We start from the raw sequence: 17,464 nt of genomic DNA, 5'->3' as shown, positions 1-17,464 counted from the left end.
AGCCCAGAGCTCTATTTCAAGGAGAAGGTTACATAGGAGTCTAATTCGGTGAAGATTTTTTGAGCTCTCTCATGATGTAGTACAGCCATTAGGAATGAGAAGTAGAGATTTTCTCAATGGGGTCTCTGCTTATCATTCAGGTCCCTACATACAGCTCTGAAACCTAACTCTGAACTTAGATTTAAAATGTCATCTTCTATTTAAATATTTGCCATATAAAAATTTCTACACCATTCTTTATTATTCGAATATATTCTTTCCAAAAACTTCAGCTTGCAGAGCAAGCATTTCTCATAAGATTCTTTGAAAACACCATTTTTACTAATTTCAGAGTACCAGAGAGAATCAAAGATATAGATAGTGACCAATTGGTAGGAAAGCTATTGATGTTATTTTCATTTTAGTATGAGCTTACTATTATTTTTATAGCCACCCTCCTTCACGTGATAAATCTATTCAACGACTATTTATTGGAAGCATTTGTCATGTGCCAGGCACTAGTACTAGGTGCTGATGGTATTAAGCTGACGAAAACTGAGATAAAGCTCAGAGAAATGTAATTGATCCAATTCTTTCCTTGTAACTTGGAATTAAATGAATAAAGAAGCTTAAGCAATTTCTTCTAACCTCTAATCCTCCAATTTCCCCTTCTCATTCTTTCCTTCATAGTCCCATACTGGGTGAGAGGAAAATTGACTAGTTACATGAGAACCAGAGAGGTGTAATCCTCATAAAAGAAAAGGCCGTATATAACAATTCTGAAAGCCTGAGAAAATCCATGGGAATGTTCTAATAGCCTGAAGTCTTGCCTGTGCTAACCTGGTTTTCAGATAAGACCATGGGAAATGTCATATGAACAGCTCAATATGTCATTTCAAATGAAGTACAGCACTTAAATGGCCTCAAACTGAGATAGATGTTGCACATGCTTTTACATGTAAAGTGAAGATACAACCTCTGCTCTAAAGAAACATGAAATAATTGGAGAGAATGGTACACAGCATTAAGAAGGGCGAAGCACCTAAAGACTATGATCTATGCCCTAATTGCAGGAGCAGTAGAAACTTGAGCTGAATGTTCTAAGATAATATTTAGATAAGCAGAGGAGATATGGAATGAGGAAATGGATTCAAGGGAAATTCCTGGGGAAAGAGCACAAGGAAAGGCACAGAAGCAAGAATAAACACATCTAGTTCCAAAATTGGAAGTAGAAGCCCAGAGAGAAACACCCCACTGGTACTTGGTGTACCAGGCTCCCCCTAGAGGAGAAACACTGACATTAATTTGCACTACAGCATGGTCTAGAGAGGGGCCATCAAGCCTCCACATGGAAGTCAGCATCAAAACTGTGCTCTCAGATTGCTGGAGAAGATAACCCGATAAAACAGAAATCAGGAGAAGACATTGTGAAACCCATATGGTCTCTAAGGTGCAGAATTCTGGTGGAATGCTGACAAAAGGCCCTGGAGATGCTAGACTGAAGTATTTGTCACCAATCCATACACTTATTCATTCACTGTTTATTTACCAAACTTTGGTTTATGTTACAAAGTTTCCCTAGGCAAATATGCATGCAGAAAATGAACGGCAATCTTTTAAACCTGACATTTCCTTCAAAGTTTGGAATTATAGCTTCTCCGACCCACTGGTGATTAGGTGTATATTGGGCAATTTGCCACATACAGCCCTGGAAGTAAAGTAGAAAAAAAGTTGAGAACTCAGAATATGGAACTGTGTCAGTTAAACAAGAACCCCCATCTGGTTCTGGAAGGAAATTGAATCCATAAAAGAAAAATGCTGCAAGTATATAAAGAATTTAATTATTAACTGAAGCCCTTTAAAAATTGTATTATGATAGAGAGAGCTCATCAAGATGGCAGCACAGGCAGACTCTGAACTCACTTCCTTCCACAAATACAACAAGGTTACAACTATTTTTGGAAGAAGTACCCTGGAGAGAAAACTGAAAACTAGATGAAAAGAACCCCCACAACAAGGAATAGTCCTTACTGAGGTGGAAGAGGCAGAAATTCCTTCTGGAGAGAAAAAAAGCCACCTTCATCAGCCCCAGAGATTCACAGCTGGCCAGGCGGGAGCCACCCTAAGGTATGCAGCCCTTCCTGGAGGAGTGAGGACCTGAGCAGGTGCCCATTACTGCTATAAGCACCCTTCAGACTCAGTACAACTGAGGGTCCTACTATCTGGCTTCACTGGCTATTAACTGCAAGGGGAATACCCCCAGAAAAACTATCAGAGGAAAGCCAGAAAAACCCAGCTCTTAAAGGGCCAGTGCACAAATTCACCCATCTCAGAGAGCAACCTAAAACCACCAAAAGGAAGGCTGCACAGTGCTTTGGTGGAAAGAGACTCACCTGGTGGTCTCTGTGTGCATTTCAGGGAGAGATGAGACCTTTCCAGAGACTGAGACATTGGTGGCAGCCATTGTTGTGACCCAGTACAGGTGTGCTGACAGAGACACTGGCAGACGCTGTTGAAATTCTTCCCATGGCCTGATAGCCCAGAGGTCTGCCACACCCACTAGAGTGCAGATTAAATCCAGTTCAGCCAGGGCAGATGGCTGGCCATGGGGACCAGCCTCACTCAACAGCAAGCCCTTGGGCTACTTGTCAGCCTGGATGGACTGGATGCCTTAAACTTCTACAGGCAGGCAGGTATGTCCACCTCTGTGGGGCAGGGCATGTGTGAGGACCCAGTGGGCTGTGGGGGGCAATGGAGGAGAGGTAGGTGCCTGTGCAGTGGGGCGACTGGATATGCTCCAGGGGGTCGGGAAGTGTGCATGGGCTGGGACTGTGTTGACAGTGCATGTGGACCCGGGGGGGTGGGGCTTTTCAGTGGCAGGAGACTTGTGCTTCACAGGCAGCCATGGGGAGTGTCACTCCTGCCTGCCAAGCCCTGAAATAGTTGAATAATCCCATGCCTAGGGCCATCCCTACTCAGCTGCAATCCTAAGAGAGCTGACAACAGCCTTGCAGGCCTGAGGCCTACGGCAAATGTAAGCCCCTAAGCCTAGCAATCAGCTACACTGAGTACCTACCCAATTAACAGGAAAACTGCAACAGGATTGTGCTATTAGACCTTGTACCCAATGGTGCTGAGGCTCCCCAAAACCGATTTACAAACAGTCAGTGAGAGAGAGAGACTAGATTCCATAGGTACCTGCAGTAAGAGGAACCCTGCCACAGCAGAACACACACAAGTAGTCCACACAGGGATCACTCCTGGATCATGTGGACTGGTGATGAGAGGGAAGCACACTGCTGGGCCTCAAAAGGGATCTCTTACATAAGGCCATTTCTCCAAGATCAGGAGACATAGCTGACTCAACAAATACATAGATATAAGCACAGAGAAAGAGGCATAATGAGGAGGCAAAGGGATACATTCCAGGACAAAATCCCAGAAAAAGAACTCAATGAAACAGAAATAAGCAATCTACCTGACAAAGAGTTCAAACAAAAACTCATAAGGATGTTCACTGATATTTGGAGAAGACTGGATGAACACACACAGTGAGAACATCAACAAAGAATTGGAAAATATAACAAAGGACCAATCAGAAATGAAGAATACAATACTGGAAATGAAAAATTCACTAGAGGGACTCAATAGATGATACAGAAGAATGGCTCAGTGAGCTGGAATAAAGACTAGAGGAAATCACTCAAGCTGAACAGATAAAAGAAAAAAGAATTAGGCAGAATAAGAACAGTCTAAGGGACCTCTGGGACAATATCAAGCACATTAACATTCATATTATATGCGTCCCAGAAGGAGAAGAGAGAGACAAAGGAGCAGAGAATCTATTTGAAAAAATAATAGCTGAAAAATTTCCTAACCTAAGAAAGGAAACAGACCTCCAAATACAGGAAGCACAGAGAGCACCAAAGAAGATGAACACCAACAGGCCCACACCACGACACATTATAATTAAAATGTCCCAAATTGAAGATAAAGAGAGAATTCTAAAAGCAACAAGAGAAAGGCAACAAGTGACATAGAAAAGAAAGCCCATAAGGCTATCAGCAGACTTCTCAGCCAAAACCCTACAGGTACAACAGAGTGCCATGGCATATTTAAAGTGCTGAAAGGAATAAACCTACAGCCAAGAATACTCTATCCAGCAAGGTTATCATTCAGAATGGAAGGAGAGATAAAGAGTTTCCCAGACAAGCAAAAATTAAAGGAGTTTATCACCAAGAAACCGTTTCTACAGGAAATGCTGAAGGGACTTATTTAAGTGAGAAAGAAAAGACCATAAATAGGGATAAGAAAATTATCAAAAACAAACAAATAAACAAACAAAAAACCAGGCAATAAAATCACTGGTACAGGCAAAAATGTAGTAAAGGTAGCAGATCAACTACCTATGAGATAATATGAACATTAAAAGACAAAAGTACTAAAATTACCTATTTCGATGATAAGAGGGTAATGGATAGACACACACAAAACAAGAGATTAGATATGATTTCAAAAACGTAAAATGTGGGAGGAGAGGAGTAAAAGAGTAGAGCTTCCAGAAAGAGGTCAAGCTAAAAAGATTATCAACTCAATATAGATTACTATATACATAGAATATTATATAGGAACCTCATGGTAATCACAAATGAGAAATCTATAATAAGTAAACAAATAAGAAAGAGTAAATCAAATGTATTACTAAAGAAAGCTATCAAACCACAAGGGAAGAGAGCAAGAGAAGAAGAAAGGAACAGAGAAGAACTATTAAAACACCCAAAAAAACTAACATTATGGCAATAAATACATTTTTATCAATAGCTACTTTAAATGTCAATGGACTAAATACTCCAATAGAAAGGCATAGGGTGGCAAATTGGATTAAAAAAAAAAACAAGACCCATATATATGTTGCATACAAGAGACACTCTTTAGACCTAAAAACACTCACAAACTGAAAGTGAAAGGATGGAAAAAGACACTCCATGCAAATGGCAAAAACAAGAAAGCAGGGGCAGCAATACTTATATCAGACAAAATAGACTTTAAAACAAAAACTGTAACAAGAGACGAAGAAGGGCAGTACATAACGATAAAGGGAATAATCCAACAAGAGGATATAAAACTTGTAAATATCTATGCACCCAACATAGGAGCACCTAAATATATAAAGCAATATTTAACAGACATAAAAGGAGAAATAGACATCAACACAATAATAGTAGGGGACGTTAACACTCCACTTACCCAATGGATAGATCTTCTAAAAAGAAGATCAATAAGGAAACACTGGCCTTAAACGACACCTGAGAGGAGATGGACTTAGTAGATATATGTAGAACATTCCATCCAAAAACCACAGAATACACATTCTTTTCAAATGCACATGGGACATTCTCCAGGATTGATCACATATTAGCCCACAAAACAAGTCTCAATAAGTTTAAGAAGATTGAAATAATACCATGCATGTTTTGTGACCACAAAGGTATGAAACTAGAAATCAACTACAGGAAGAAAATCAGAAAAGCCACAAATATGTGGAGATTAAACAAAATGCTACTGAACAACAATTGGGTCAATGAAGAAGTCAAAGAAGAAATAAAAACATACCTGGAGACAAAGGAAAATTAAAATATGACGTGCCAAAATCTATGGAATACAGCAAAAGCAATTCTAGGAGGGAAATTTATAGTAATTCAGGCCTACCTCACCACCAAGAAAAATCCCAAACAATCTAACAGTGCCCTTAAAGGAACTGGAAAAAGGACAGAGCCAAAAATCAGCAGAAAGAAGGAAATAATAAAAATCAGAGCAGAAATAAATGGAATAGAGACTTAAAAAACAATAGAAAAAGTTAATGAAACCAAGAGCTGGTTCTTTGAAAAGATAAACAAAATTGACAAACCTTCAGCTAGACTCACCAAGAAAAAAAGAGAGAAGGCTCAAATAAATAAAATCAGAAATGAAAGAGGAGAAATTACAACATACACCTCAGAAATACAAAAGATTATAAGAAAATACTATGAAAAGCCATATGCCAACAAATTGGATAATCTAGAAGACATGGATAAATCCTTCATATCATACGACCTTCCAAAACTGGACCAAGAAGTAGAGAATTTGAATAGACCGATCACCAATAAGGAGATTGAAACAGTAAACTAAAACTTCCCCAAAAATAAAAGTCTAGGACAAGATGGCTAACCTGGTAAATTCTACTAAATACTCAAAGAAGGTTTAATACCTATCCTTCTCAAACTGTTCCAAAAAGTTGAAGAGGAGGGGAGGCTTCCTGACTCATTCTACAAAGCCAACATTATCCTGATACCAAAAGCAAACAACTACAACACAAAAAAAGAAAATTACAGGCCAATATCACTGAAGAATATCAATGCAAAAATCCTCAACAAAATACTAACAAATCGAATACAATACATTTAAAAGATCATACATCATGATCAAGTGGGTTTTATTCCAGGGATGCAGGGATGGTTCAACTTCCGCAGATCAATCAACGTGATACACCACATTAATAAAATGAAGGATAAAAATCACATGATCATCTCAATAGATGCAGAGAAATCATTTGACAAGATACAGCATCCATTTATGATAAAAACTCTAAATAAAATGAATATAGAAGGACAATACCTCAACATAATAAAGGCCGTATATGACAAACCCACAGCAAATATCATTCTCAATGGAGAAAAACTGAAAGCTGTCCCTCTAAGAACAGGAACCAGGCAAGGATGCCCACTTTTACCATTCTTATTTAACATGGTATTGGAAGTCCTAGCCAGAGCAATCAGGCATGAAAAGAAATAAAATGGATCCAAATTGGAAAAGAAGAAGTGAAGCTGTCACTATTTGCAGATGACATGATTTTATATATAGAAAACTCTAAAGAATCCACCAAAAACTTTTATAAATAATAAATGAATACAGTCAAGTCGCAGGATACAAAATCAACATACAAAAATCAGTTGTGTTTCTATACACTGACAATGAAGTAGCAAAAAGAGAAATTAAGAATATAATCCCGCCTATAATTGCAACAAAAAGAATAAAATACCTAGGAATAAACTTAACCAAAGAGGTGAAAGATCTGTACACCAAAAACTGTAAAACATTGTTGAAAGAAATTGAAGAAGACACAGAGAAGTGGAAAGATATTCTATGATCTTGGTTTGGAAGAATCAACATAGTTAAAATGTCCATACTTACTAAAGCAATCTACAGATTCAATGCAATCCCTATCAAAGTCCCAACAACTATTTTCACAGAAATAGAACAAAGATTCCTAAAATTTATATGGAACAACAAAAGACCCGGTGCTGCGGTAGGCGTCCCACATATAAAGTGCAGGAAGATGGGCACAGATGTTAGCTCAGGGCCAGTCTTCCTCAGCAAAAAAGAGAAGGATTGGCAGCACATGTTAGCTCAGGGCCAATCTTCCAAAAAAAAAAAGCGGGCAAAAGATCTGAACAGAGGTTTCTCCAAAGAATATATATGGATGGCCAACAGGCACATGAAAAGATGTTCAACATCATTAGCTATCAGGGAATTGCAAATCAAAACTATAATGAGATATCTCCTCACTCCAGTCAGAATGGCTATAATTAACAAGACAGGAAACAAGAACTGTTGGAGAGGATGTGGAGAGATGGGAACCCTTGTACACTGCTGGTGGGAGTGTAGACTGGTGCAGCCACTATGGAAAGCAGTATGGAGATTCCTCAGAATATTAAGAATAGATCTACCATATGATTCAGCTGTTCCACTGCTGGGTATTTATCCAAAGATCAGGAAAACACAAATGTATAAAGATACATGCACTCCTATGTTCATTGCAGCCTTATTCACAATAGCCAAGACTTGGAAGCAACCTAGGTGCCCATATCAAGGGATGAATGAATAAAGAAGATGCAGTATATATACACAATGGAATACTACCCAGCCATCAAAAATGATGAAATCCGGCCATTTGTGACAAGATGGATAGACCTTGAGGATATTATGCCAAGTGAAATAAGTCAGAGGGAGGAAGTCAAATACCATATGATCTTACTCATAAGTAGAAGATAAAAACAACAACAAACAAACACATAGCAACAGAGATTGGATTGGTGGTTACCAGAGTGGAGTGGTGGACGGAGGAGAGCAAAAGGGGTGACTAGACACATATGTGTGTTGATGGATTATAATTAGTCTTTGGGTGGTGAACATGATGTAATCTACACAGAATTTGAAATATATTACAATGTACACCTGAAAGTTATATAATGTTTAAATCCAATGTTACTGCAATAAAAATTAATTAATTAATTGGTTAAAAAATTATATTGTGATAGCTTAGAAGAAGAAAATATATCATTCAACCTAATTAGAATACTCCTTCTCCACTTATTTTTGGTCCTCTTTTTCCAGATACCCTCTATAAGAAGCTGAGAACTGTGATAAACAGAGAATCAACTATCTATAATGTGATCTGTATATTTCTAACAGTTCCAGCTACCTCAAAACTTTTCTCTCACTGATTTGCCATGGCAAGCTCCTTTCTTCACACTACAGGGAATTTTGTTTATTAATTTTTTTTTTTTTTCCCAGAAAGGCACACCATTCAAAGCCTGGAGCCCTTAGGCCACTGTATTTCTCAACAAGTGAGTGTCAATGCCCATCCTCCAGAGCGTCTGAGAGTGTGAAATCCATGGTGATGTCTTCCATGTGGGGGTGAAACTCCATGGCATTGTTTATTTATGTTTATTGAGCATAGACTATAATACAGACACTGGGCTTGATGCTAAGGATACAGTGGTGAACAAAATAATCCCTACCCTTATGGAGCTGGTGAGGAAGATAAACCGGGAAAGAGAGAATTGAAGTTCATTGTGATAATTGTAACAGTGGGGATCATCAGAGTTTGTAATTCCGCCTTGAGAGGAGTGTAATCAAGGAAGATCAAGGAATCTGTTCAGAGGTGGTATCTTAGCAAAAAGGAGAATGAGGATTAGGCACAGGGAAAATGGACAGACACTCTAAGTAGAGGCATCACCTATTCAAAGGCTTTGAACCTACAGAGAAAATGGTACATACGAAAAATGCATCCAGTTTAAGGTGGAGAGAATTCCTGGAAAGGTGAGCAAGCACTGACCGTTAATGGTTTTAAAGTCATATTAAGGAGTTTAGACCTAATTCTGAGCGCAATGGAGAATCACTGAAGAGTTTTAACGATGAGAAAGTGACAAGAATAAACACTCTGAATACCGTATGGAAATAAGTAAGAGAAGGCCAGCCTGAAGGCAGAGAAATGAGTTATGACACCGCAATTTAAGATATGATGAAGACCTCAAGCAGAGTAGTGGCAGTCTCAATAGAGACAAATACACGGATTCAAGAGTGGTAGAATCCACAGATCCTAACAATAAGTTCCATCTGGAGTGGAAAAAAGGGGAAAGAGTCGAGCATGACTACCAAGCTACATCACTGAGATAGAGAATGCAGGAGGAGATGCAGATGTGGTGAGAAGAGTTCTATTTTGGGCACACTGAGTTTGAGGTGACTTTGAGAAATCTAAGGAAAGATGTCCACTCAATGACAGCTCAGAGAGTGATCTGAACTGGTCGTGTAGAGTTGAAGTTATCGGCACATGGGTGTTTCTCCTTGATAACATTGGAATAGCTAAGCATGCCCGGTCAGAATGTGTGAAATGAGAGAGGTGCTCTGAAGACATTGGTCTCAGGCATTGTCTCAGAAGATAGTTACAAGATCCATATTACCTCAAGGGGAGGGGTCTAAACCTCTCCCAGTACACAGGAATGATTAGTTCACCTCATTAGCTAATTTCTGATTGGGAATGAAAAGTAAAACTCTGAAAGATACTGAGTAGGCAAATGTTGATGGGTAGAAAGGTACAAGATGAAGATAGAAAGCAAGGTGTTCAACATTGGTTCTAGAAAATAAGGACTGAAACCATCACAATTGGGATTCTTAGACAACTGAGGAGCGAATTAAAGTCAATGACCATCAAATTAAAGAGAATGAATATGTGCTCTTCAGTGACTTCCCAACCTCAGGTACAAAATACTAGGAAAGATCATTCAGATTTCATGTGCTATTGGCAGTCTCACGTAGAGCTATCTAGATTGGTTGTTCTCAACTTTGGTTACATTCTCACTTGGGAAGTTTTAAAACTACAAATGTCTGGTTGTCCTATAAACCCTTATTACTCAAATTGTGGTCAACCACCAGCATCATTAGGATACTTTGGAAGTTTGTTAATAATCATCTCAGGCCCCATATCAGACCATGAATCAAAATCCGTATTTTTGTAAGATTCTCCAGGAGCTTTATATCCCATTAAAGTTTGAGACACACTGCCTTGCAATCACTTGAAGGGCATGTTAAAACATAGACTGCTAAGTCAGGAGTGGGGATTGTGAATTTGCATTTTTAACAAGTTCCCAAGTGATGTTATGACTGCTCTAGGTCTGAGACCACATTCTGAGAACTTCTGCCATAAACCAATTAAGTCAGAATCTCCTAGGAGGGCCCCAGGCATCAGTATACGTTAAAGCTCTCTAAATGATTCTAATTTGTAGCCAATGCTGACAACAACCAGTAAAGATATTTTTCTGCTCCTAATTATATAAACAAGGAAATGAACATGAGAAGCAACTTATCTATCCTCTAAACACCAACTTAAACTTATGACTAAAGTGTTCTTTAATATAAGATGAATTTTGATTAATCAAGGAAGAAAGAAAAACACTGCTCCATCTTTAGTGACTCATTTCCAGAGAAATGTTTGGTTACTATTGAGAAAAACGATCACCAGAAGTAATCATTATCTTGCTCATTACAGTAACCATCAACTCAATTTATTAACTTCATTGTCTCATGATTCTTATTTAGTTGGGTATTGGCATTTTGAAGGCCACAATATATACTTTTAATCATATTTTTTACAGAAGGAATGCTGGATAAATCATTGTTTCCAATTGGCCTGTGAAACCAATTTTTTCTTCTTTCTTCTTGCTTTAGGTTTATTTTCACATTCTTTTTCTAGGTTCTTGAGGTGGGAGTTTAGACTACTGACTTGAGAGGTTTCCTCTTTTGTAATATATGCATTTAGTATTATAAATTTCCCTCTCAGAACTTTAGCTGTGTCCCACAAATTATATGTTGCATTTTTACTTTTATTCAGTTGAATATATATTTTTATTTCCCTTGAGATTTCCTCTTTGACCCACAGATCATTTAAATGTGTGTTGCTTCGTTTCCAAGCAAAACTGTTTGTTATTGATTTCCAGTTTAATTCCATTGCAGTCAGAAAGCCACCTTTATGATTTCAGTTATTTTTTTAACTGGTTGAAGTTTTTTTTTGTCTTAGAATATGGTCTATATTGGTATAAATTGTGTAGACACTTGAAAAAATGTGTATTTTGCTGTTATTGAGTGGAATGTTCTCTAAATGTTGATTAGATCCTGTTGGTTGATGGTGGTGTTGAGTTTTTGCATATCCTTGATGATTTCCTAACTAGTTGTTCTATCAATTATTGAGAGAGATGTTGAAGTCTTCAACTGTAATTGTGGATTTATCTATTTCACCTTTCAGTTCTATGAGTTTTTGTTGCCTTCTTTTCAGCTCTTTTATTTGCTTCATACACATTTAGAAATGTCTTCTTTGTAAAGTGACTATTTTACCTTTACATAACAACTTTGTCTGTCTCTGGTAATTTTCTTTGCTCTGAAGTCTATTTTATCTGATATCAATATAACCACTCTTGCTTTCCTCTGATTAATGCTAATGTGATATATTTTTTAATCTCTTTATATTCAACTTACCTATGTAATTGTATTTGAAATAAGTTTCTTCTAGACAACATATAGGTAGGTCACATGTTTTGTTCACAATGTCAATCTCTGTTTTTTTAATTGCTGCGTTTAGACTTTACATCTAATGTACCAATTAATACACCAGGGCTTAAGTCTGCCATTTTATTATTTGTTTTCTGTTTGTTTTCTCTGTTTTCTTTATCCTATCTTCCTTTACGTTACTTGAACATTTTTTAGAATTCCATTTTGATTTATCCATAGTGCTTTGGAGTATATCTTTTTGTACAGCTGTTTTAGTGGTTGCTCTAGAATTACATTATATATACGTAACTTATCTCGGTCTACTGGTGTTGTCATTTTATGACTTCAAGTGAATTACAGAAACTTTCTCTCCCTAACATTCCTTTCCCCTCCTGCATTTATAATTGTCAAATATTTCCTCTACATACATTTAGAACCACATCAGATATGTTATAAATTTTGTCAATTATCAAACATAATTTAGAAAATTCAAGAAGAGAAGGAAAGTCTATTGTATTTATACATATTTTTGCTTATCATGTTCTTTCTCCTTCCTGATGTTCCAAGGTTCCATTATTTCCTTTCTGCTAAGAAAACTTCCTTCAGTCATTCTTTTAGGATAGGTCTGCTCATGACAAATCCCTTTGCTTTTATCTAAGAATGTCTTGATTTCCTCTTCATTCCTAAAGAGGGGGTTTTCGCTGGATATAGGATTTTGGATTGATGATTCTTTTCTTTCTGTGTGTAAAGAAAAGTGTGGCATTTCCTTATGCCTTCCATGGTTTCTGATGCCATTCAAATGGATTGCCCTTATCAGTAAGGTGTCATTTTTCTCTGGCTGCTTTCAAGATATCCTTTTTGTCTTTAGTTTCCAGAAGTTACTTCTGAAATGTCTTGGTGTGGATTGCTTTGGGGTTATGTTTGAGGTTTACTTAGCTTCTTGAAAATGCAGGTTTACAGCTTTTGCCAAATTTGAGAAATACTGAGCCACAATTTCTTCAAGTACTTTTTCAGCCCATCTCTCTTTCTCTTCTCTTTCCAGACTCTGATGACATGAACATTGGATCTTTGGTTATAATCACATAGGTCCCTGAGAGTATTTTCATTTCTTTGTTTCCAGTGTATGTTCTCTCTGAGTTTGGACTGTATAATTTCTGTTGTTCTTTCTTCCAGTTCACTGATTTTTTTTTGTCTCCTCTATTCTGCCTATCCACTGAACTTTTTGTTTCAGTTACTGTATTCTTCAGGTCTAAATCTTCCATTTAGCTCATATTTATATCTTTTATGTTTTTGCTGAGACTTTTTATTTCTTTATTGAAGGTTTCTGTTTTTTTTCATTTGTTTCAAAAGTGTTCAGAATTGCTCATTGAAGCATTTTACCATGGCTACTTTAAAATCTTTGTCAGGTAATTCTAAGATCTCTGTCATCTCAGTATTGGTATCTATTAATTGCCTTTTATTTTCAGTTTGAGATGTTCCTGGTTGTTGGTATGACAAGTGATTTTTAATTGAAACCCGTACTTTTTCTATGTTATGAGACATTTAAAGACTCATTATGAGACTCAGTGTCTTATTTAAACCTTCTGTTTTAACTAGATTTCTCTGATGCCAATGTGCTACTGTCTCATGATTGCCATGTGAAGGCAGAAGTCCAGGTTCCCCACTTAGGATCCTAGGAGGAGGCTCCTCATTTCTGTTGGGTGGAGGTGGGAGTTCTGAGAGTTCCACCTCCCAACATGGTCTCCACTTTGGTGGGCTTGGCTTTGTTATTGCTAGGCAATGGTGAAAGTCTTGACTGTTCACCAGGCCTCCTCTGACGACAGCCCACTGTGGCAGGGGAGAAGGACCTTATTACTGCTAGGTGGGTTTGGAAGTCCAAGCTTTTCATGTGGTCTCTATTGTCCCTTGGGCGGGGGGGGGGACCAAAGTGGAAATAAAAGTCCTGCTCCCCTACTTGGCCTTTTCTGACATTATCCTAGTGAGGCTATTGGGGTACCTCATTACAGCATCACAAAGATGAAAATCTAGGACTCCCACTTGGGCTTTGTTGGCATGGGTGTAAGTAGCTCCAGAGTTTTTTCTCTGTTGTTTGCCTAGAGTAGAGCAGCTATTGTCTAAATGTTTTTTGTCTTGCTAGACTGCCCCTTTCCTTGTCCTCTGGCTAGAGAGAGCAAAGTTTTGTTAAGGACTTTTTTGTCTATGCCCTTTGGCATCTTTGGGTTGCCAGCTTCTTCAGCTCTAAGTCTGAGATACATGAGGAAAAAAGAAAACCCAAAGAACTCACCACCATGTTGTTCTTTGGGTCTCAAGGTCCATAGCCAGGCTGCCTTCTTCGTTCCGCCTTTCAGAGTATTCTTATTTTATATATATATATATATATATAAATATAATGTCTAGGATTTTTAGTTGTACTCAACAAAAGGAATAGTGGAAAAGTAAGCGTAGTCCATCTTTCTGGAAACAGAACTCTCAAGCCTTTAATATGATGAATGAACTAATGAATACAAGAAAAAGTTATCCCTTGGAGAATAGAAATTATCTGAAAACATTGCTAAATCACTAACAATGGCTAAAATACAATAAGGAGGTGAGGGAATTTTCAAGAAGCAAATCAGGAACAAGAGGAAAATGAAGTTGCAGACAGAATCTGAGGCAGGGAGAGCTATACCTCATGGCCTTAGGCTCACATGACCAAGTGTCAGAGACTGTGGGAACCCCTAGCATGTAGTGGTGGGAACAGGATGCTTCACAGGCCTGGGGAAGTTACTTAACCCCTTCTCATTAAATAACATCAACTTCTGCTCCCTCCCCTCCTCACACCCAACTCAGGCTGCAGCCAGATCAAGCAGTTTGCTACTCCCCTAATATCCCCAAATCTCTCCCAACTCAATGCCTTTGTACACATGGTTCCCACTGCCTGGAATGCCGTCTTCCTCTTTCCTTTTTATCCCACCTGGCAAACTCCTATTCATTCCTGAAAACCAACTTTAATAATGCTTTTCTCTTGATTTTCCCAATAACTCTAGATCCTATGAACCATTATAGTTCTTTACTATCTCCATCTTCCCCTACTGGGCTGTAAGATCTTCAAGTGCAGGGTTGTACATTATTCATCTTTATAGCCTTAGGGCTGTTGAAAAAGGTGGACTATGAACTCTAAGAGACTTGAATTCAAACTTTAGCTTCATGATTTCTCAATTGTGTGACTTTGGATAGTTTACTTTAAATCTTGCCAACTACTTGGACTAAGAATAGTTTATAGTTTGCAGAGGTATTGATCCTGTCAACCCTCAGGATGGATGGGTGAGACACAGAGCCACAAAAGGCCCTAGGCTACTGACCTATGATTAATCTCCAGTGCCTTTCAAGTATGAACATCATTTCTGTGTGTGATACAGACCAGGAAAGTTTTATAAGCACTAAATAACTTAACTGACTGGTTTGTGCATATGGAAGTTATTGATGATGATATCTAACCCAGAGGATTATTAGAAGGATTTATACATGTTAAAGGGCCCAACTAGCACAAAGTCTGGGACATGGTTGGCACTCAACAAATGTTAGTTCTATTCATCTTCTTTTTATTTTTTTCTCTTTAAAGGCTTTTCTCCGCTTTCTGTTTTCTTTCTGTTCTTCCTTTTTTTCTAGATATTCTTCATAATTTCTATGCTGCTTCTACTTCCTCTCTTTTCTATTTCTTTTACTTTTCTTTACCCTAGACCACTCTTCCCTTCTATACTCATTCTATCCTCATTCAGACTTAGGAAGACATATTTCAAAGATCTGGCTTTCCTCTACTCACTATGTATGCATACCAACCCTGTACCATCACCCCCAAATATGCCAACTTTGAATGTTGAGAAAGCTTTATCCAGAATTATTCTAAATGACAAAAAATCTATGAGAAGAATTGATCTTCACAGAGGTTAGATCTCATTAAGGACAGTTTTAAAACAATCAAAAATCAGGCAAGATAATTAAAAGAAAGGGAAAATAATTGAAAAAATTAAGAACAAAAGAAAAGAGATTATATTGCACCAGAAATAACATTGTTTCAAGTAACGTCTCTCAATATGTGAAACAAAGAAGTCATTATTTCTGGAATGAAGAATCTAAACTGATTGAAATTCATGTGATATAGCAATAAATCTCTTAAAAGAGGGAGAGAGGAGAGACCTAAAAATATATATTCCCAAAAGTGAGTCCTAAGAAGCATTAGTCACCCAAGATGATTCAAGAAAAAAGGATTGCATGATGAAAAACACCTGGGATACACTGCATTTGATCTCTACTTTGTGGATGGAGATTGAAGATGGTATTAGCATATTATAAGTTGGAAGTCCCATAGTAACTTGTCTAATTTTGTCTGATATAGAGCTTCCAAGGCTTCAGTGGTAGTGGAACCATTCTTTTTCTTTAAAGTAGCATCTCATAGAAATTATGAGCAGCTCTGGTTTAGAAACCACATGGAGCCAATCATCACAAAAAATTTATCCTCTTGATTCATTCATTACTGAATCATTATAGAATGCCCAGTATGTGCCAGGCATGAGTATATTGTGACATCAATGAGTAAAACAAGAAAAATCCCTGCCCTCATGGGCCTCATATGCTAGTAGGCTAGGGGAAGACAATACACCTAATAAATAACTAAACTGTATATCAGGTTAGAAGGTGGTAAGTACTGTGAAGAATAAATAGTGTAGTGAGATCAGGGTTGCAATTTTATTATTTTTTTATTTATTATTTTTTCATGTATTTCTTACTGAGGAAGATTTGCCCTGAGCTAACATCTGCTGACAATCTTCCTCTTTTTGTACATGAGCTGCCACCACAGCATGGCCACTGACAGACCAGTGGTGTAGGTCCATACCTGGGAAGTGAACCCGAGCTGCCAAAGCAGAGTGTGCCAAATTTAACCACTAGGCCACCAGGACTGGCCCAGGATTGCAATTTTAAATAAGAGAGTTATGGCAGGCCTCAAAGAGAGGGTAATGTTTGTGCAAACAATTGAAGATGATGACAGAATGAGGCAAGTAGATATCTTAAAGGGAAAACTACCCCAGGCACACTTAGAGCCAGTCAAAATGCTCTTGAATGGAAACATGGCTGGCATGTTCTAAGGTCAACAGGAAGGCTGGTGTGGCTGGATTGATTGAGCAAGGGGCTGAGGTCAGGGAAGTAATGGAAGGCCAGATCACGTAGGATTTTATGGGCTGAATTGCGTCCCTCCAAAATCCTTATGTTGGAGCCCTCCCTAATCTCTCGTACCTCAGAATGTGACTGTATTTAAAGATAGGGCCTTGGAGGGGTAATTAAGTTAAAATGAGGTCATTAGTGTGGGCCCTAATCTAATATGACTGGTGTCCTTATAAGAAGAAGAGATCAGGTTACGGACAGAGACAGAGGACACAGCGAGAAGAGAGCCATATGCAAGCCAAGGAGAGAGGTCGCAGAAGAAACAAAGCTTTCCATCACCTTGATCTTGGACTTCTAAGCCTCTAGAATTTCTGTTTAAGCCACACAGTCTGTGGTATTTTGTTATGGCAGCCCATCCTCCTAACTTCACAACAAGAACAAGCTAAATAAGTTCCAAAAATATGTTTGTTTGTTTGTTTTAATC

At 38.0% G+C, this 17,464-nt stretch overlaps 1 protein-coding gene across 18 annotated transcripts in view; it reads right to left on the bottom strand.

Moving 5' to 3' along the window:
• The window catches only part of PDE4D (phosphodiesterase 4D), a 1,371,041-nt gene that overhangs the window by 1,122,588 nt on the left and 230,989 nt on the right, over positions 1-17,464 (bottom strand).

This window comes from Equus caballus, chromosome 21 (assembly GCF_041296265.1).
Source record: "Equus caballus isolate H_3958 breed thoroughbred chromosome 21, TB-T2T, whole genome shotgun sequence".
Taxonomy (NCBI): domain Eukaryota; kingdom Metazoa; phylum Chordata; class Mammalia; order Perissodactyla; family Equidae; genus Equus; species Equus caballus.
Note: the sequence above shows the minus strand (reverse complement) of the source record. Positions and strands in the feature narration are given on the sequence as shown.